Source organism: Sturnira hondurensis, unplaced genomic scaffold (genome assembly GCF_014824575.4).
Source record: "Sturnira hondurensis isolate 20B ecotype Veracruz unplaced genomic scaffold, ASM1482457v3 Scaffold0006413, whole genome shotgun sequence".
Classification (NCBI taxonomy): Eukaryota; Metazoa; Chordata; class Mammalia; order Chiroptera; family Phyllostomidae; genus Sturnira; species Sturnira hondurensis.
Window position 1 is genome coordinate 44,417,825 of NW_028079044.1, and position 22,146 is coordinate 44,439,970.

Below are 22,146 nucleotides of genomic sequence, written 5' to 3' on the forward strand. Positions count from 1 at the left end.
AAGTTTTTGTTCTGGTTAAGTCCCAGACCAGAATGAACATCCTCAAACTTTCTCACGACCATGAACACTAGGACCCTCTATTTCTTTTCCTCTCTCACTTTGTAGTTAGTTGTGTAGGCAAAGCTTATCGGACAAGTAACCTGGAGGGAGGAGGGCTATGAACGGAGGAGTGACACTATTTGACTTCAGTTTTAAAATAACGCTCTGCAGTTTGGGGTGAGAACAGACTGCAGGAGCCAAAGTTGGAAACAAAGACCAGAGGGTCATTATAACTGTCTAAGAAAGCAATGGACGAGTGTGGCAAAGCAGAGGGGGGAGAATGGCTGGGATTCAGATTTACTTTAAAGATAGAGCCAGGGGATTTGCTGGTACTACCTTGGATAGGGGGAGGAAGAGGGAGAGAGAAAAAGAGAGAGCAAGACACACACACACGGGTTAGTTTTGGTCTGAGCCATTGAAAGGACCAAGTTCCTACTTACTGCAATAGGGGAAACTACCGGAAGGCTGAGTCAAAGAGGAAGACAAGGAATTCAAATTGATGCATGTTAAATTGTAGATGTCTGTTAGTGCTCAGGTGGAGACGTTGAACAGTAGACAAGGGAAGTAAGGATCTCGGGAAGGCCTCAGCTGGAGGTGTCCATCTGGAAGTCGTCATGTACAGATAGAGGGTGTGTCAAGTCAGGAGACCTGACAAGATCTCTGAGAGATGTGATACGGGAGAGGTGGCACTGGCTTGGAGTAGGGAGGGGGAGAGGAGTGGAGGCGATGGGAGGAAGAGCTGGTGTGGGAGGGTTCATCAGGAATTTGATTTTTGATCCATTCTGGTTGAGACAGCAGCTGTAGAAGTAAATGGAGCAGGGCAGGTTTGAGGGAGCAGAAATGAATGGGAGGAGGCTAGATAAAGCAGTTCAGCGGTTACAGTGCACTCTCCTTTCAGTTTGGAGGCAATTTCAAGGTTTCCTCCTCTTTGCCAAGTCTGCCAGTGCCTCCATGGAGCCGGTGGCAAAACACATCCTCTCGCTCTTACCCATCATCAAGTTTACAACCTTCCAAATTGAGACTCGGGTAAGTGAAGCTCAAAGGAAGCCAGGAGAGCCCTTTCCTGCTTGGTTTCAGGTTTACCTTCCTGTTTTATTTTCTTTCACTCAGGTGATTGACAAGGGAATCTCTGTCTACAGCTGACCTAACCCTGGGCTAACTCTGATGCTTTCTCAAGGGCTACAGCATTTATGGTGTAAACTAGGGGGTCAGAAACTATGGTCCTAGGGCCAAAGCTGGCTCACTGCTTGCTTTTAAAAGAGCAACAGAGAACATAGTGACCCACAACCTAAAATATTTATTATCTAGTCCTTTATAGAAAAAGTTTGCCAGCCTCTAACCTAAACATAGCTAGTACATCTGAATTGAAGCTGTTACCCTAAAATATATCTCTGAGATGTATACAGATACATCCAGAAGCAAAATGGTTATTTGATTTCATAGTCAAATTCCAAACTCAAGGGCAACAGAAGAGATAAGTCACAGGGGTAAAAGTTCACTGAGTTCAAAGCATTTTTGAGGGAGGAAACGTCGCAGCAGTACTTTTTTGGGGAATGAGATTCACTGGAGCTGGTTCTTCTTTTGAAAACCTGGGCCCTGCCTTAGTGCGTATGCCTGTGTTCCTACAAAAATCCTGACCTTCTGCAGTTTGTTGACATTATCAAGCACACTTCTTGGGAATATCCATGTGGGAGATGTGGTGTATTTGTGCTAGGTGGCTAGGTATTGGAAGTGCTCTGGAATCTTGATAAGAGCTGAAATAGCATATTGGCCTCAGTATGTGTGTGTACACGTACGTGTGAGTGTTTGTGTGGCAGAGTACAGAGAAAAACTGGGAAACAGTTGGGTTAAGGGGAAACCCAGCTGGCTCAACTATTTTGGGGATTCGGAGGCATCTGATACATGCAAACTTTGGAAAACATCCTATGACAATTTGTTGGAACATGAATCAGAAGGAAAAGTCATAGTGGGGTGTCATCTTCAAAACCTTGAATTACTGTCATCATCGTAGATGACTCCAGCATGGGTGACCCCATTGGAAATCTAGCCTGTGGGTCATCCTGAGTCCGCTGCAGTTGCGCACGAGTGCAGACACACCCTGGTGCTTGTCATTACTTGGAACTGGTGGCTGTGTGCATTACCAGTAGTAATCAGTACCCGCTGTTTTTCCCTTGGGGCCAGTGAACTCCCTGACTTGGGAAGTATTCAAGCAGAGGTTGGGAAGTTCCTTATCAAAGATGCCATAGAGGTCACTCAGCCATTGCCTGGCATATACTTGGTGCTAAAAAATACTGGCTCAGTGATAAAACAAGGAAAGTTAGATTAGATAGCTTTTTTAGATTAGGTAACTCTTAAATGTGCTCTTGCCAACCCTCCAATCCTAAGCCTGGTGAAATCTTCTACAGCATTTTGAATGTGACAAAGACCATGGCAATTCAGCAACTTCATTTCCTTTTTTTCTGGGCACATAGGAGGCATTTCTCAGCCTCCCTGCACTCTAAGAGACTTCTTGTTCTATCTTTTTTTTTCCATGGCTGCCAGGAGTCCAATGTTAAAGATCTCTGTATCACAAGATGGGAAGAGCATAGATCCCTGAGTTGCTTCTTGGAGGAGAGCAGCACAGCAGGGTTGCCCACTTGCTCTTAGACTTTGATATGAGTACAAAATAAAACTTTTAGTTTGTTAATAAGACTCTGATCAGGGATTGTTGGTTGCAGCAATTAGTGTTTGTTTTCTATGCTAATCCATTTGTATTCCATGGCTAAATTAGACAAAAATGACTGAATTCAAGAAAAGTTACACTGTAGGCTGAAAAATTACTTCCTACAGCCACATGTACAGACACAGAAACATAATGTTGGGCAAAACCACATTTACATAATGTAAATCACATGAGTATATAGCATACGGTGCCATTTATATAAAACTTAAGTGCAAGCAAAACTAAGCAATGTATTGTTTAGTAATGCAAGCATGTGGCAAAGTTGAAAAACAAAGCAAAATGCAGGATAGTGTTGAGCCAGGGTAGGGTGGATGAAGGAATGCTGGTAGGGAGGGCAACATAGCATTCGAAATTTTGGCATGTTCTATTTCTTAAATCTGGTTGGAAGCGCATTGGTGTTTGTTTAATTATTCTTTATAATCTAAATATTTATGTGCATCAATTTGTATATAAGAAAATATTATGATGGAGTCACATCTTATGCACTTCTTACATTTAATTCAATCATACATGCACCCGAATATTCAATTGTACATAATTACTTACATAATATTCAGTTGTGGTTCACATAAATAAACTTGATGATATGCTTTGTTTTATTGGACACACTGCACACTCACAGACACAGAAGGCTGCATACACAAAACTTTGCATCTGGGTGATTTAATGCATTTTCAAAGACAATTTTGATTAAATGTACGTGTTTAATTGCTCACACTGGAACCAAAATCTTTGATAAGATGCCACTTTGTTGTATGATATTGATCATACTGGGCGAGCGTTTCCCAGACTGGGCTCCCCAGAGGGCTACAGTTTCATACGTTAGTTTTAGAATTTGCACTCTTAGGAGTAATGAATTGTTTGTTGGCTCACAGTAAGGGCACCTAAGCCAACAGGTTATTTGTAAACACCTCGGGTTAGTTACAGAGCTTACATATTTCATGCTGATTAGAAGTACTGGTTAGCAATTTATCTGTCTTTGATTAATTAAACATGGGAAAAACCAATTTGTTACTAGTCTTAGCTTAGAAGACAAAATTTATCAAAGCACAAGGCTCATGGGAAGAAACGAATAAAATGAATCCCTGCTGGTGAAAGGTGTAGAATGAGTGTTCTATATTAATTCAAGTTTATTTTGTGTTCATTCATCTATTAACTCACTCATTTATTCTGCCAATATTTTCTGAGTGTCAGCTCAGTGTCAGACGACACTAAGATAGAGGATAAAATGGTGAACTCATCCAAAATTCTTGCTGTTACAGACTGAAGGCTGGGTCTCTCCTGCAATTCATATGTTGACGCACTGACACCCAGTGTGGCTGTATTTGGAGATTTATTTCAAAGGAAGTAATTAAGGTTAAATAACCTGATAGGCTTAGTGTCTGTATAATAAAAGACACCAGTGCTTGCTCTCTCTGTCTTCCCCTGCACACACTGAGAAAAGGCCACTTGAAGACACAGCAGAAACAAGTCTGTCTTTAAGCCAAGAAGACAGCTCTCACCAGACACCAAACTGGTGCCTCCAGAACTTTTGTTGTTGAAGTCACCCAGCCTATGGTATTTTGTTATGGCAGCCTGAGCAGGCTAATACAACTGCTCTCGTAGAAATAATAGCATCATGGTGGCTCTCAGCATAAGTAGCTAGTTTTGCCAGCAGAGGGAAGAGCTCTAACATACATGCTGGGAGGCATCTAAACATAATGGTCCAAAACACTGAGCATGGGGTCTGACAGAGTTGGATCTAATTTCCTTCCTGATCATTTAATAACTTGAGAGCTTTGGGTCGGAGACTTAATTCTTAAGCCCTAGTTTCCCCTGATGTAAAATGGGATAGTGTATCTGTCCTATAGGGTCACTGTGAGCAGTAGATGAGCTTGTGAAATGCCTGATGCAGCCCCTGAATGTAGAAAAGCCAATGTGGATTACTGACCTCAGCTATCAGTTCGCACATCTCATTTAATCCTCCCAACCAACCCGTCAGGTGGGTGTTGACCATTTTTTCAGTTTGGAAATAAGAGCAAAGCTGCTGGAACTTGGACCCAGGTGTGCCAACCACCAAAGCCTGCATCGTCCCCACTGACTCGTGCTTCCTCTTGCATCTAAATTGAGAAAGCCCTGGGGGTGGGAGGAACACTTATTTTTTATACTAAAAGATCTGATATACAACCAGGTCAATGATTCTCAACTGTCATGGGTAGGGGCAATGAAGTCACCCTAGGGAGTGTGTCACAGTCCCTAGGAGATAGGGATAGCCAAGTTTGAAACAGCATATAACTTTTTGATTCGATTTTTATGGAAAAAATGTGTAATATATTAGCATTGGTTTTATCCACTTTATAATTTAATTCGAAATGTTGGATTAGGAAAGAAAAGGGGTTTTCTGTTTATACAAAGAGGGTATGGTAGAAAAATAGATTGAGAACGTTCTCCTGGGGTTTCCTCAAGGGCACGTTCCTGTCTTGGGCCTCTTTCTGGTTACTCCGTGTGGCCCCGGGACTTATAAGAGACATTTATGAAACTGAAGTGGGGCTTCAAAACATATGACTTTAGAATAACAGACAGAACCACATGCTAATAAGGATGCCTGCTGGACTTGTGTGTGTGTGTCTGTGGCATTGGGTATGAGCAGCTGCCTAGGATATTCCAGTCAGTCTGCTCCCAAGTGAGTAGTAATGAGGTACATTTCTGGTAATTATTATAACCAATTAGTTGAATTCTGAGTGAACCTCTTCAGGGCAAAAATCACTGATCCCCATGGTTCGCAATAAGCTACTGAATTATACGACATGGTCATTTCATGACTTACACTGAAGAGACCACGAATGCTCCTGGAAACATGTGCTAGTTCCCTGAGGGGCGTCAGCAGGAAGCAAGTGGGTGTGCAGGGCACAAGGTCTCTGCTTTGGGTAGAAAGAAAATGGTGGGAGCAAGACCACTTCCATCATGGAGCCTTGCGGAGTCCAGGCCCACTCCCTTAAATCTGTTACGTTGCAGGTGGATGCGGGAGGTCTCAGAGGCTAATGAGGGCAATGCAGGTATTGCTTGCAAGGGTACAGTGATGCCTTTGGAAGCTACACACCTGGGATGAGATACTAAATTTCCTAAGACTTGAAAGTGTCCACGTGCCCATTTTCTAGATGAGGAAACTGGGACCCGGAGAGGAAAAATGACGTGTTCAAAGTCACAGCAGCTACTTTGGCACAGGAACTTGAACCCAGACTCTGAATTCCCACCTAGCCCGGTGCTCTTCCTTCTTTGTTGCCAGTTAGTTAGTTCCCAGGAAAATCTGTCAGAGCCCCCAGAAAACTACCAATACCTAACTGTCATCCTATCACTCTGTTATCTGCTGGCAGCCAAGCAGGAAAACAGAACTATGCCAGGTAATCAATTGCTTAGCACTTGTCTCAATATCACCTTCTCAAGGGGGATAAGAATAATAGCTCTTATTTCGTCATGTTTATTGTGTGCCTGGCACTGTCTTAAGTGGTCTAAACTCGTCAACTCTCACAAGAACTCAGTGAGGTAGTTTCTATTATTACCCTCAGTTTACAACAAAGGGAATGATGTTCAGAGAGGTGGTACAACCTGCCCAAGGTCATATAGTCAGCAAATAGCCAAACCAGGACTCAGACTCTGGCAAATATGGCTGGAAAACGTGTGCCTTTGCTCTGTACTACATTCCTCTTTATAGACTTATTTTAGGAATAAACCATATCCTATTTTCACTTATTTCATACATCACATCCCCCTAATGAGATCTTGCAGGTGTTTCTTGTAAATTATAGAAAAAAGTTGAGTCAATGGAGATAATTCACATCTTAAGTGAACTCTGTAAATTACCTGCAAGATAAAAAAAATCCACCTTAGCAGGAGCAGGTATGTGTATATCTTCATGAAATCTGTGGTTAATGGGGAGGAATAGGGGTGGAAGGAGAGCAGATTCTCCATTTCTTGCTGAGTTACAGCCTTGTTCCTGAGGTCTTTGTTAAGTTGTAATCTGTGGGAATTTTTTTACCTGGGTTCACAATGTCGTTATCATTGTGGTCAGTACTGAGCTCAGGCTTCCTCCCTGTATTCAACACCACCAATGGTATACTTCCCCGCATCCCTGCATTCAACACCACCAATGGTATACTTCCCTGCATCCCTGCATTCCACACCACCAATGGTATACTTCCCTGCATCCCTGCATTCCACACCACCAATGGTATACTTCCCTGCATCCCTGCATTCAACACCACCAATGGTATACTTCCCTGCATCCCTGCATTCAACACCACCAATGGTATACTTCCCTGCATCCCTGCATTCAACACCACCAATGGTATACCACCAGTGGTATACTTCTACCATTTTCCCATCACTCTTTCAGTGCACAGTAGGGTCAGTATTTAGCACTTCGACGCTAGCTTCTAGTTTGTTTACATCTTCAACTAATGAACTTTCAGTGTCATCCAGGAAGTTTGGCACGATTCTGTTCTTACTTCTGATTAAATCATTTTGAAGTCTTCATTGGCAGATTTATTTTCAAATATCCCTATAGTGCAAAGCCTATTTGGCAATGTTGATGTTTCAACATTGTTCCAAGCATTAACTACTGTAGAAATGGCCAACGAACTGCTTTAGCATGTCTTGGATTTCCAGGTCTTTGTTAACTGCAGCAACAATTTAGCTAAAGGAAAACATGAGGTGGTGGGGAATTTATGCTTGCCCTCCATGGAGTGTGAAGTTTCTTGACCAACAAGGCTGCCCTCTCATAGATGTACAATCGAGGTGAAAATTCAATGCCAAAAGCATCTTGTTTCCTGAGAAGTTTAGGTTGGGGATGTATGGAGTACTTTTCAGGAACAGTAAAACTCTACAACTTTTTCTAGCCTGGGTTGCCTGTAATGAACTCAAGTCATGGGTGCAAAGTGTGTATGGATTCAGTCAGAAGGTACCTATCTGTTCACCTACACTTTCCTGTTTGCACATTAATGACAGGTGAGGTGCATACATCAGTTAAAGTTCTTGGGAGTTGGCTCTCTCTTTCCGGTAGAATTGTCTGCTCAATCTTTCTTGTAGAATTGACACATCTAAAAACAGTCACCCCAGACTCAGTGATAAACCCACTAGGGTTCTCTTGTCAGCCATAGCTAAGGTTTTTTTCCCCCCTAGAAACAGCACTAGTCAAGACCTTTTCCATTGGCATTAAAAAAGATTAAGGTTTTTATCAGATACAATCTTAGAAAATTTTTACATGTTATTCTCGGCTGCTTCATGATCAACAGAAGATTTGTCACCACAGATTTTCAAATGTTTTACAGCATAACACTTGCTAAGTTTCTGCAACTTTTTTGAATACTCACACTCACCTTCAATATCTACTTCTTCATGGAATAGCCTGGCTGGTATTAGGGTAGCAAGCAAGTCAGTGGCATGAAATTATAGTTTTCAAATCTAATAAATCCTAATTCCAGATCTTCACATTTTCCTCCAGGCAATGTTTCACTCATTTTTCTTCAATTCTTTGTTGTCATCATCACTGTAAAACATTAACATATTGTATTTCTGTTTCAGTAAATTGCACATGGTGGTGGTTCCCACGGTATAGTCTATGGTAAGTGATCTCACAGAAACACCATAATTTCTGTACTCATTTCCCTTTCTTTGCTATGGATAAAAATAACACTTCTCTTTATTATTAATTGACACTTCTTTACCTTTATTTTTTTAAGTTTCAGAGTGCAGTTAAAAGCCACAAAAAACCCAACCAAAAATTTAACAAAAAATACTAGCTCTCAGTGGAGGCCCATGTGACTGATAGAAGCAATGAGAAAAAACTGGCCTTGAATGTCAGTTCAGGTCTTATTTTGGCACCAAACAACAATACCAACACATTTAGGTTTCAAAGTTTTTTGGATTCTTGAATTGTGGATGAGGGACTATGAACCGTATTTTTATTTGAGAAATGTGGAAAATAAAGAGTTGGCAGGAATTATCTGGCTTGGACATTTGTAAGAATTGCTAGTTCCAGTTCCATTTAGACAAACTCAATGTTGAGTACACATGCAACCAGTTCATTAAGTGGGGCGACTTGGGCAGGTGCCCATGTTTTGTGTATCTATTGCTTCAATGGTAAAATGGCAATATTACTTCCCACCTTCAGAATTACCAACAGAATTGAAATCACATGACTTAGTTCAGTGTATAATCTGGTTAACAGATGTAATGCCCTGTTTGCTGGGCTCTCCTTGTCCGGCATCATCCTTCCACACACAGGAGTCAGTGAGAACTGTCTAAATACACTAATGTGAATGACGAAGTCAGATGAGTAGCTGAATGAACTTTCAGGCACTCAGAATCAAGGCTTTTAGTCTCAGGAGCCACACTTTTGGAGAGAGCAGTGTTTTTTTTTTTATAGGTTAAAATTCTGGATTTGAGTATCAAAATCAAAGAGCCCCAGGGACTCATGAAGCATAGATTTTAATATCATAAATAATAGCAAAGTGATGAATACAGAGTGGTATAAGAATAGGTTTTCTCCTGTGTCTTAATACATATGCCAAAGTAGCTCAAAGGAAAGTGAGAGAGTTGAACCAGGGTGATGCTCCTAAGGGGATCATGAGCCTCATCCCTGCACTGAATCTGTTTCTGTCAGGGTAGAAGGACAGAATTCAACCTTGGGTAGGTTTTGAAGACCCTGAAAACAGATGAGACTCATGTGTGAATCCCATGACATATACAGGAGGCCTACAAAGTTCTTGAGAATTTTATACCATGAGAAACACTGTTGCCTCTTTCACCCAGAAATGAAGGTATTGAGAAGTACAAATTGGATGTAAAGTATGGCATAGGAAATATAGTCAGTAATATTGTAATAACTGTGTATGGTGTCAGGGGGAACATTTTGTAAAGTATATGACGGTCTAACCACTATGCTATATACCTGATAATTATTTTCTTTTTTTAAAAAAGATTTTATTTATTTATCTTTAGAGAGGAAGGGAAGGAGAGAAGGAGAGAAATATCAATGTATGGTTGCTTCTCATGAGTCCCCTGCCCGGAACTGGCCTGCAACCCAGGCATGTGCCCTGACTGGGAATCGAACTGCGATTGTGTGGTTTGCAGGCCCGCACTCAATCCACTGAGCTACACCAGCCAGGGCTACCTGATAATTATTTTCAATACAAAATAATATTGAAAGTAAACTGTAATTGAAAAATAAAAAAGAAAAAGGACTTAAGAAATTAAACTTTACCAAGAGAGAAAAAAATACATTTCTTATTTAAAAACTATTTATTTATACTCTTCATTAAAATGGCATATCACTCTAAGTTTTGTTAAAAACTTTTAATAAAAAAAGAATCATTGTTAGCTTAGATTGAAGGGGAGTGCTAAATCAAAGAAAGCTGTCAGCCTTCAACTTTTTACTGGCAGCAAGCAAACAAGTAAACACTACTTTTAATAAACAATTAAGAATAACTCAAGGGATGAAACCTCCAGCCCAGAGGGCGGAGCCATGAGTCCAGAGGGTGGAGCCACACTCCTCAGAGGATTATTCACCTGCCTCAAAACCTGATGGAATTTTCCTGGCTGCATTTCAAAATTGCTTGACTCCTTTTTCCCATCCACTTTCTTCCCTTTTTGAACGGAAATGTCTATAACTGTCATTTTATATCTTTCCAGCATTGCATTTGGGAGCAGATAATTTGCTCCTTGAGTTTCACAGGCCCACCAATGGCGAGGAGTTGTAGCTCAGGATGGATTATACCCAGAGCTTTCCCTTTACTGATTTAGATGATTTAGATACTGAAATTTGGGACTTTTGAGCCGATCTGATTTATATAAGATTTTGAATTTTGAATTGATCCTGTAGTGGGTTGAGATTTTAGGGGAACTTGAGTGGGGTGAATATATTCCGCATGTGGGACCATCTTTTGAGCCAAAGGCAGACTGTGAGTAGGATGAATAATCTGCTCCAAGATGTTTGTATCCCAATTCTTGAAGCCGGTGACAATGTTACCTTACACGGCAGAGGGACGTTGCAAGTGTGATTAGATTAGTGGCGTTAAGATTGAAAGATTGCCCCAGATTATCCTGGTGGGCCTGATATAACCAAGTAGAGACTATTTTACAGCTGTGAACAGAAAAGGAGATGTGATGACGGAGGCAGGCTCAGAGGGATGCTCTGAGGCTAGTTTAGAAGATGAAGGGAGGGATCCATTAGCCAAGGAGTGATGGCAGTCTCTAGAAGATGGAAAAGTTAAAAAAAAAAAAAGAAAGAAATTTCCCTGGAGCATCCAGAAAGAAACACCTCGATTTTAACCCAGTGAGACCCATTTTGAATTTCTGACTTCTAGAACTGTAAGATAATAGAAATGTGTTGTTTTAAACCATTCAATTTGCGGTAATTTGTTAGGGCAGCAACAAAAAATGGATGCAGGCATATCGAGGTATTTCTCGTGTGGATCTTACTAGGAAACAGGTACACGCCAGCACTAAAGATGTTTGGAGTGGGGAGAGATCCAATCAAAGACTTCATGGAATAAGTAGCCTCTGAGCAGGGCACTAGTCACAACTGATGAGAGAACTTTCTAGAGTAAACAAACTCAGTGGCCTGGATGGATGTGCAGGGTGCAGAGGAGATTTGTGGCCACCCAGGTATCATCCATTAAAAGAACTGGACACTGTCTGCCTGCCGACAGACAGACCCTTTGAAACCTTTTTGTTACTATGCCTCTGGGCCTAGGAACCTTAAAATATGTTGCAGTCAGACTTCTTAAATCACATTGCTTATTATCATTGCTGGTAGGAGGCTCAGTAATTTTTAGGCACACAGCAGAGACCTGTGTGAAATATTGGTCCCTGAGGTGTCATTCTTGGTTTTCGTGTCTTTGAGTGACTGTGGACAAATCACTGCCAACCATCTCCTGGGTTTCACTTTCTTCTTCAAGGAGATAACTGTATCCTAGTCTCCTCTTACTTTTGGGGGGGAGGGGGAGTGGTGATGGTGCAGCATCTTACATCTTTGCCATATTCAACTTCCCAGCTCTTAGCAGAGTGGGGGGGGGTAAATTAATAACTTTCTGTAGAGTGATTCTCAAACTTCTTTAGGAGAACGAGCATCTGGAAGACATGGCACTCTTTGAAAGCACGTCATAAAATACCGATATGTTTAACTGGGGGATATGCAATAGAAATGGTTTTACTTCCAGATGATCTGACCGTCTGCGTATCATGGATGAACCACAACCTGAGCACACATGTCCGTGAAAAGAGCAAGCTGTTGGTCTAAACACCATCAGCTGTTCCTGTGTTTTTCCTGGTAATATTTGTCTGCGGCTTGTTCTCTTGTTTTCTCATCTGCCAGTACTCTAGGTAGCAGGTGTCCAAAGATTAAGAAAAATATAGCTGGGAAGAAAACTTGAAGTTGGAAAAAATGCGATCTTAAACGGATTTCTTTTCCCTGTTCATTAGGAAAAATGGCCATTATTTTGTTGGATGGCAGAGCATCTCCATCAGGAGCCTGGCATTTGGTCCGAGTATGTTTGAGAATTCCCGTGACTGAATATACAATGAGATTCCTGAGGGGAAATGCTGGCAAACCTGTTTAAGTTGTTACTGTCTCTTACTATTCTGTAATAATAGCTAATATTTACTGATCACTTACTGTTTCTCAGATGCTGTGCTAAACCCTGAGTACATACTGGGATACTATTATTATTATCTCAGTCTTACAGATGAAATAGTGAATTCCACAGGGATTATATGCTCAAGGTCACAAAGCTGATAAGCAGAAGAGCCAATATTCAAAGCCAGAACCTGATCTCAGAGCCTGATTGGAAAGCCTTGGGCCACTGCTCTACTCGGTAACCCTAAATCTCATTTCCTGCTCCACGAAGCCCCTCCCTGTGCCACCCTGAATCCCAGAATGCTCTAATCTCTCCTGTCCTGAGATGCTGATAGCACCAGTTTGGCACCCCCTCAAGGTCAATCCACTGGCAGCAGTTGGAGTCCCCAGCCCTGTGTGACCATGTGGGGCACGCTGTGAGCTGGGCAGCGGTGCATAGGAGCAGATGGAGAACTGCTCTTGGCCCTAGGGAGCCCCCTCACTCTTGGCCTGGTTGGCTCTATTTCAGTGCACATTTTCAGAGACTCAACTTTTCAGAGAGATAATTCCTGATCATTTTGCAGGCAAATGGCGCTCTCTCTTCAGATGCCATTGTTTCATTTCTCCCCCAGCATGTACCCTTACCAGAAAGTACTCCTTTGCTTGCTTGTGTATCGTTTGGTCCCTTTCCCCAAGAATAACCACTCCAGGAGGGGAGGGACCTTATTTCCCTCACTCAGATCTGTGCCATCTGTGCCTAGAACAATGCTTGGCATAGAAAATGCACTCAAGTGTTTGTTAGCATACATGAATAAGTACACTGAAATGTTTTTGTTCAAATTTATTTGTTCAAATAAATACACTGAAATGTTCAAATTTATTTATTAATTAAATGAGTATTGTTCTGTGCTGAATGTTGTTCTAAGTATTAGGAATACAGTGGTGAGCCTTATAGAGCAAATCACTTTAAAAAATGGACTCTGGTTATAGTTTCAAACTATCAACAGTCTGACCATTTGGTCATAATTAGAATGGTCACATGTCCCAGTTTGCCTTGGACTATGCTTTTGTCCTGACATTAGTATCAATCGTACCCCTTTCACTCTTCAAAGTGTCCTGCTATGAGTGATAAATTATATATTCACCATAGTTAAATTTGATGTCTCAAAGCTATTAAAACTCGCAGATAGGCAAGCAACAGACAGAGTAAATAGCCAAACAGTGGAAGTTGTTGCTGTGTGTAGTATTCATTTTGTGACTTTCAAACAATAGCAAAACAACTGAAACTGACCAAAACAAAAACATGAAGAAGAACTGACCAATATATATAGCTGAAAATTCTGTTTCAGGCATAGGAGGATCCAGTCCTCAAACTCCAAGTGATTCCCCCCTGTCTGAGCAGCTCCAGGCTCACCCTTCCTACTATCAAGTGGCAGTAACAGCCCCTGCCTCACCCCATCTCAGTTCCAGTCCAGCAGAGGAAATCCAGGGCCCTTCCAGGAGTGCCTGTACAAGTCTGCAACTGACCGGCTGGTCCAGTTTGGGGTGTGTACTCCTTCTCTTCTCCCAAGGTGAGATGCTTGGCTAAAGCATGGGTTGTGCTTTTCATCCTCATAGCTGAATGTGGAGCCCTACACAGACCTCATGTCCAGAGACTGAAGGAATAGTAGGTCTGTCCAAAAATCAAGGGATTTTCGAGAAGGAAAGAGAATGCATTTAAAGTATGGGTAGGGAACTGCAATGTGTATTCCTGCATGTTTGTGGGTGGCTACATGTGCACACATGTGCATATGTTTCCGGGCTAAGCAGCTATCTTACTGAGCAACAGCTTCAAATTTTATATCTACACAATCTCTTTCTCAGGTACTTGTTTTATAGACCCAAATCAAGCTTTAATTTTTTCATCCCATCACCATCTCATACTAGCATCCCTACAGTATATGGCAAGCCTTCATATACATTGCCTCACTCACTCATAGGACTTCTATGTATAGATGTTCAAATTGTGAACAGCACAGAGACTTCAATGTCAAGTTGTGCAATATGATGACCTCATGTAATCCTCATAGAAATCCTCTTAGATGAGATAAATGGGGGTCAGAGAAGTTAATTGATTTGCCCAAGGTCATCCTCTAAATCCTGTGCTCCTTTATTTAGAGAACCTGGTCAACTCTAGGGAGTTATCTTTATTCTGGGAAAGAACCAACCACACTTTACCATTAATATGTTCCATGCATTTAAATAAACACTTTTACTGAAGCCTTAGAAATTAAAATATTCTCATTTTTGTTTTACATTTAGGCACATTAAGGAAAAACAGATTAAAAAAATCAGTGAACCATCTGTAGTGTTTATATCCTTAGGGGTAGAAGAAGTCCACAGACATAATTCATTCTGTAAAGAAGTATGCAAGGCACCAGAGTTTTAAAAAATTTCCTGGATCTTTTGTTCACAATCTTAAACCATTTAATAGTTTCCAAATTAAACTTGAGAATTTAGAGTGTGGTTCTTGAATTTGAATTTTAATGCTGTTAATAATCACTGTGGGTGCTTGTTAAATATACAAATTCCCAGCTTCCTCTCCAAGAGATTCTGATTCAATTAGTGTCTGGAATCTACATTTTTAACCAAGCAGCCTCATGACTATGTTGTGGTATTTTCTGTGAACATCCTTTGAAAATAGAAGTTTTGAAATACAGTTTCCCAATAAAAATGATGCAAAGCATCCTCCTTTTCTGCATCATTTAAGATTCATTGAATACTAGGTACCTATAATGGTCATAGTCCTAAGAAGGCATTTTTGGCACTCACACTGACAATGGTTTGGAAGAAGTTACCCCTTTTAACAGCAGACAAATATGCAAAAGACAGGGGCTTGAAAGGCCCCGGCTTCCAGGGAAGGTGTCTGAATGCAATGTGTTTTTCTTTCTGAGATTTCCATTAGGATGAAAGAGGTAAGGTGGAGCTCAGACAGCTGGTCTCTCATCTTTTTATAGAAGTGACAATGCAAGGGATACTCAAGTTAATGTTAGCGAAGAAGAGGTGAAGTGTTCGGTACATCAATAATGCATGCCTCTGCTTTCTTACATCCCCATTAGATCAAGAGGAAGCACATCCTCCCTCTAAAGATGTTGCATGAGAATGGAAAAACAAATATAAAATCGCTGCCACAGCCTTGAAAAAAGATAGTAAAGGAATGAATATGTCTTTTGTGTCTCTTCTGTGACATCTGGGGAAACTGAGGCTCAGGTAGATTAGGTGGCTCTCCCAAGATCACATAGCTAGCATTCTCAGTTATCTCATATTGCTAACGAACCACTCTAGAATGTAGGGACTTAAAACCACAATTTATTATTACATGTCAGAGTGCTAGGGGTAGCCTGGGCTCAGCTGGGTGGTTCTTACTTGGGACCTCTCACGCGGTGGCAGCTGGGGCTGGGGCCATCAGAAGAATCAGCTGGGCCAGATGCCCATGATGTCTTTCTACTTGCACGTCTGGTGTCTTGGTGTTTTTTGGCCTTTTTCTGTTCCTACATCACATCTTGTCTTGTACTTTTTACCGCATAGTGGATTCAAGGTAGTCATACTTCTTGGGTGATAGTTAGCTTCTGAGATGGTAGAAAGAAGAAGCTCCCAGGACAGGTAAATTTACATATGAGACTGGCAGAGCATCATTTCCACCATATCCTGTTGGTGAAAGCTGCCATAGGCTCTCTCAAATTCAAGGGCATAGGGAAATATAGTCTCCTTCTTCATGGGGGAGTCTCAAGGTCACATGGCAGAGAAGTATGTGAGATAGAAAACACTGGTGCAGCCATGTTTAGGGGAGTTTCCCTTGCATGTGGGAAAGCTGTGGATCAGCGTAGGCTAGAGCGAAACCAGATAGTTAGTCTCCAAAGAGGGCGCTCTGATGGGTCGCTATTGGCCAATAGTCTCATTCCACTCTCCTCCCTCCACCTGTGCTCCTAACTCAAGGCCTTTCTTTAGTTCTTCCTATCCCCCATGTCTGTGAGTTTTTCTTGTTGATGTCTTTTCTTTCTAGTCCTCCTCCAACCCAGTGTGCCTTCTTAACTTCTACTCATCCTTCAGATTCCCACTCAGAGGCCCTTCCCTGACCCTTCCAGGCTGGGTCAGCTCCTTTACATAAGCCCTCGTGGGAATGTTTCCTCTCAGTCAAAACTTGTTCTATGATTGTAATTATACATTTAATGATGTGACTTTTTGATTGATCTTTGTCTCCCTTAAATTGCAAGAAAGCATAGATTTTGTATAATTCAATTTCACTCCCAAACTCAGTGCCTCCCTTACAGATAGGGGTAGCCAATACGTTTTTGTTGAACAAAGATTGTTGGAATAAATTTCAGGTTCCTAGGGTAGTCACATGGAAAAACAGTACTCACCTGGATATGACAGTTCTAATCACAGTTAATTAAAATTAATTTCTCAGTTTATGGTTAAAGCCATAGAAGAACAATGGCAGGGCATGAAGATCAATTATAGCATGCTAGCCTATTATACAAATACGATGCATCTTTATACAAACCTGTCAAATTTAGATACAACGATTCCTATTATATTTTATTTATTTTTTTTAAAAAAAGATTTCATTCATTTATTCTAGACAGAGGGAAAGGGAGGGAGAAAAAGAGGGAGAGAAACATCAATGTGTGGTTGCCTCTTACGTGCCCCACACCAGGGACATGACCTGACCCACAATCCAGGCATGTGCACTGACTGGGAATTGAATTGGTGACCCCTTGGTTTGAAGGCTGGCACTCAACCCACTGAGCCAGCCAGGGCACAATTATTCCTATTTTACAGTTGAGGAAGCCAACTAGTAAGCAAGAGAAGGGAAATTGACTAATTTTATTTACAGGTGATATAGTGAAATTATATATATAATTATATATGTGTCTATATAATGTAATAATATATGTACACATATATGTAGCTAGTCAATTTTAATTATATATACACAGACATCTATTACTTCAAGAACTTATAAAATTGCTTTGCTAAAAAAGGAACAGTGACATCAGGAGAGCTGACGGGAAAGACAAAGGAAATGAATCAATGGAAGATACACACTATCTGGAAATCGCATGGGCAGCCTCTGTGTTATCACAGGAAGTGGGCCTACAAAATCTTGTGACTTATTTCATAAATGAAATAAAGAATGTGAGTGCATGCAAATGAAGTCATGAGCCGTGACTACATGGGGAAATCTGAGAGAAGAGTATGAGATCATGTTTTATTTCTCACCCCAGCCACCAAAGCAGCATGGCAACCAAGAGACACGTTTAAAGGGCCCCATGGTTCCCAGTGCAAAGAATACCCCCAAACCCCACACAGTACAGGATATGAGAGTGAGGGGAGGTAACCAAAATTAGCACACTGACTAGCTCCTTCATCTGTGACACCATTGTGACAGACGTCTTTCTTCTCTTTTAAAAATCACAAGTAGGTATTACTTTGCTATAGACTAGGGATGTCAAGGTGGCTTATAATTTCAAAGGAATAAAAGTCAGTAGAGTGTTTTTTTTTACTTACTGCTATTAAATTTTGTCTACACAAAGTGTAGTGAATGGCTGTATAATTACTCTGTAAATGTGTACTTTATAGATCAGTTGTTTACAAATCTTACTTATAAAAAAGTAGAGTAACTTCCCACTTATATGGAAAATGACTTTCTCAGTAAGATCTCACAGAAAACTCCAATTCAGAAGACAGATGAGAAAGGAGCTGTTCTCGTTAAACCAGGGGTCTGCTTTCCTTCCTTCTTTCACTCCAGGGTGGTTTATGTGGTGGTTGCTCTTAGGGCTCTATGAAACTCAGTGTGAAGACCACCTCTGAAAATCAATAAGCCAGGGTACTTAATCCTCAACTACTTTGATTTATCTGGTAACATATATTACCCACATTTTTCCACTTTTTATTGATTGGGTTGCAACCAAGAAGTGTGAACAAATTATGCACACACATACATGCCCCTAATTTCTCCCATGGTGTTCTCTTTGCCTTGGGATGTTTTTCCTTGTCTCCAAATAAACTAGAGAGCGTTCTTCGGGGCTCAACCTGATAGTTCTTTGTATGTAGCTTCTTCTCATGCCTCCTGGAGAAATAACTAACTACAATAGTCCCCCTTATCTGTGGTTTTGTTTTCCACAGTTTCGGTTATTTGCTGTCAATTACAGTCCAAAAATGTTAGAGAAAAATTCTAGAAATAAACAATTTATATGTTTTAAATTGAACATTTCTCCAAGTAACAGGATGAAATCTGGGGATTCCCACTCTTTCCTGCCCAGGACGGAAATCACCCCTCGTCCAGTGTATCCTCACTGTAGATGCTACCTGCCTGTTCGTCACTTAGTAGCTGTCTTCATTATCCAACCAACTGTCACAGTATCACAGTGCTTGTGTTCAAGTCACCCTTATGTGACTTAATAACTTCCCCTAAATCAAGAGTGGTGATTCTGGCAATTCGGATATGCCAAAGAGAAATCATAAAGTGCTTCCTTTAAGTGAAAAGATGAAAGTTCTTGACTTAAATGAAAACAAAAGTACGCTAAGGTGGCTAAGATCTACAGTAAGAACAAATTTTCTATACATGAAACTGTGAAGCAGGAAGACGAAATTTATGCCAGTCTTGATCATATCATCCGAATGTCGATGTGGGTGTCTGCTACTTTCTGAAAGTTACACGACTTCGCTTTTGCAAAAGGCCTCCATTACTATGCATTTTTGCTCACCAAAAGAGATCCGAAGGGGGCTTTCAATTTTGTGCAAAAATCATTACCATACGAATGTAGTTCTCCTGTTAGGTCAGTCCTGGCTTACTCCCGTTGGTCTGGGACAGTTTGGAGTAGGGCTCCCTTTCACCTTGCAAAGTGTCACAGTTTGGAGGACACATTCCATGGCCACTCTGTGTAGTATATATTCTCTTGTGAAGTATCCATTCAAATATTTTCACTATCTGTCATATTGTCTGTTTTTTCTTATATATATATATATATGATAGGGAAAAAGCAGGTTTACAACTGTGAATACATGGAACACAGAGAGTACCCTTGTATTATTGTTCATGAATTATTGTATTATTTCCCATGCGAAGAATTGTAAACCTAACTTTTGCCTCACCCTTATATATGTAAGTCCTTTGTGGGTTACATGTTTTGTAAATATATTCCTCTCTGAGGCCTGACAGGAAATGTCTTCGTTTTTAAATTTTATTTTATGTCTCACATTTAACTAACGTATTTTTGAGGTCAAATAATAAAAATAATCTGAATGGCTTAATCTTTTCATACAGCATATGGCCACACCTCAGATGCTGACATCAGTCACTGGTGCCTGCGGGATGGGGGAAAGCCAGAGTCTCACGGTATAAAGCGCGCCTGCCCCCCACCGTCGCCTGGCCAGGGCTCGCACAGGGCGACTGCCTTCGGAAGGAGCGCGCAGGAAGAACAGACCTGGATTTCCCTTCTGCTTCTGCCATTCAGCTGGTGACCAATTTGTGTTCAGGGCTCTCATCTCCAAAGAGAAAAGAGGAGCTTATTTTTCCATATTCTTTTTTTAAAAGATTTTATTTATTTATCTTTAGAGGGGAAGGGAAGGAGAGAGGGAGAGAAATATCAATGTATGGTTGCCTCTCGTGCGTCCCCTGCCGGGACCCAGGAACTGACCTGCACGCAACCCAGGCATGTGCCCTTGACCGGGAATTGAACCGCGATCGTGTGGTTCGCAGGCTCGCGCTCAATCCACTGAGCTACACCAGCCAGGGCAACTTTTCCATATTCGTAAAAGGACTGAGTGGCATATGTCCTATAAAAGCACATAGCCCCTCACAGGGAAGATAATGGATGCTCAATATGTGCCTGTCTCACTCTTCTTCCTTCTTTTCCCCCCTTTCTCCTTGTTTTCCTTCCTTCCCTTCTCTTCTTCTTTATTCCCTTTGTCCTCTCTCCTTCCTTTTACGTGTAATATAAAGGAAGTAGGAGACCGGATCTCTTTGCCTTGGACCGACAAGCTTGCTGGAGACACACAACTTAGCACACACATAAACAATACATCACACAAAAGAGTATATCATTAAGCCCAAGAGAGTGGGGCATGGGCTATCAAAGGCTTATCAAAATTCAAAGGTAAATAGGAGCGAAGGTATTCTTCACGAAAAGCATGGGGAGTGAATTCTCTCAAGCACAATCGAAGAGATCATGTTAATCAAATCTCTAATACCGCAGCTTGATGGAAGGCGTTTAGTTATGCTTGAAGCAGGTGCTTTGAAATTTCAGTTGCTCATCCATTACAGACAGACATCCTCAATTTCAGGAGTAAAAACAAGTAGCACATTATTACCCTTCAATCTTTTCTTCCCTCTCTTTGTTATGCTCTAGGAAAACCAAGCTAGTAAATGACATGTCACCCTAACTGATTTTCATTAGCGCTCCACAAAAGAAACCAGATAAAATATCACTCTGTGAGCATGTACCCAGGTGAGATCTTTGAGCGCTCTTGAATTGGGGGTTTCTAGGGTATCTATTGCAAATAAAGATAGATTACAACAGCTTTGATGAAAACAGTTATGCCTTTCACTATATTGTATATTCATTAAGCACTCTCTGAAATCATTTGGGAAGTGAGTGATTGTCATCTATGAACAAATAAAGCACAAATGGCTTATTTTGTTTTTCATCATAATATTAGAGCGAAATTATAAATAAGAGCTCTCTTTAAGTTCTTCATCTGGAAAATTTATACTGATTTCTTAACATTCATAAAAAGTTTGACTTGTTCCTTAAGGCTTTTGCCCATTTATTCCAGAAAAATTAGGTACTCTAATCCCTTCCGTGGCCATTTAGCAAATACTATTGAGTTCCTAGTCTGTGCCAGATATGATGTTGGGCGCTGTGTAGAGAACTGTGAAAAATATAGTCACGATCCCTACCTGAAGGCATGGAACTTATTCAGTTATAGTCATTACTATATTGTTTACAAATTACCTGTTTATAGAAACTGTTCTCACTCTGCTGTGGAAACTCTTGAAGATGGAAATCTGACTGTTCATATCCGTATACCCTTCATCCAGTGTGGGGCTGCCACTCAATAAACATGTATTGAAGCATTCTGAACTGATCTGAGCAATGCTACAGCCCGTTGTTTTGTGTTACCCAATAGAACACTCCTCTTGCTTTTTCTCCTCTCCTCTATCCTTAAAGCAATTCTATTTTCAGTTTTGGTGTAGGAAGGCAAGTGAGCAGATGCATGCACTCATCTGTCATCCTAGGTAGATTGACAGCCATTGTCTAGAGTTGCGTGGGGGAATGATTCTAAGGTCTCTATACAATATAGTGAAAGAGTGCTATGATTGATTAATGCTGTCTGCCAAGTGCAGTGGCCAGGACAGAGGTAGCATGCATGCTGTGTATTTGTCATCCCTGCTTCTTCCTTGAGATCCGAACTTGAGAAGGAAATAAGGGAATATGGGTAAACTGTAGGTTTGGAGATAGCATAGATGAGAACAAGCACAATTAACCACATTCACTATTATGTGTCTTGGGTGAGGTAATTGGCAATAATCAAGTCAAAAATCTTGGACTTAATCTGCATGATTTAACATTCACAGGAATAAATTTAAGTCATAATATCCCTCTTGGGTGTCAATATATCCCGTCCCAGTAACTTTAAAGTTCTCAAATTGTCTCACCTTCCTCAAGAGAGGAAGTGACTCAAATGCTTACCATTGCTCCCACTCCACTCAGGCAGGTTGGTTATAGCGTGGGGACATGAAATTGTA

General features: G+C 41.0%; 1 long non-coding RNA gene across 1 annotated transcript in view; it reads right to left on the reverse strand.

Annotated features, from left to right (window-relative positions):
• Nucleotides 1-22,146, reverse strand: part of LOC118988673 (uncharacterized) — a 126,711-nt gene that overhangs the window by 17,575 nt on the left and 86,990 nt on the right. The window contains exon 4 of the long non-coding RNA XR_005066828.1: nt 8,116-8,285. This is a non-coding gene — a long non-coding RNA (uncharacterized LOC118988673). The remainder of the gene's footprint in view (nt 1-8,115; nt 8,286-22,146) is intronic.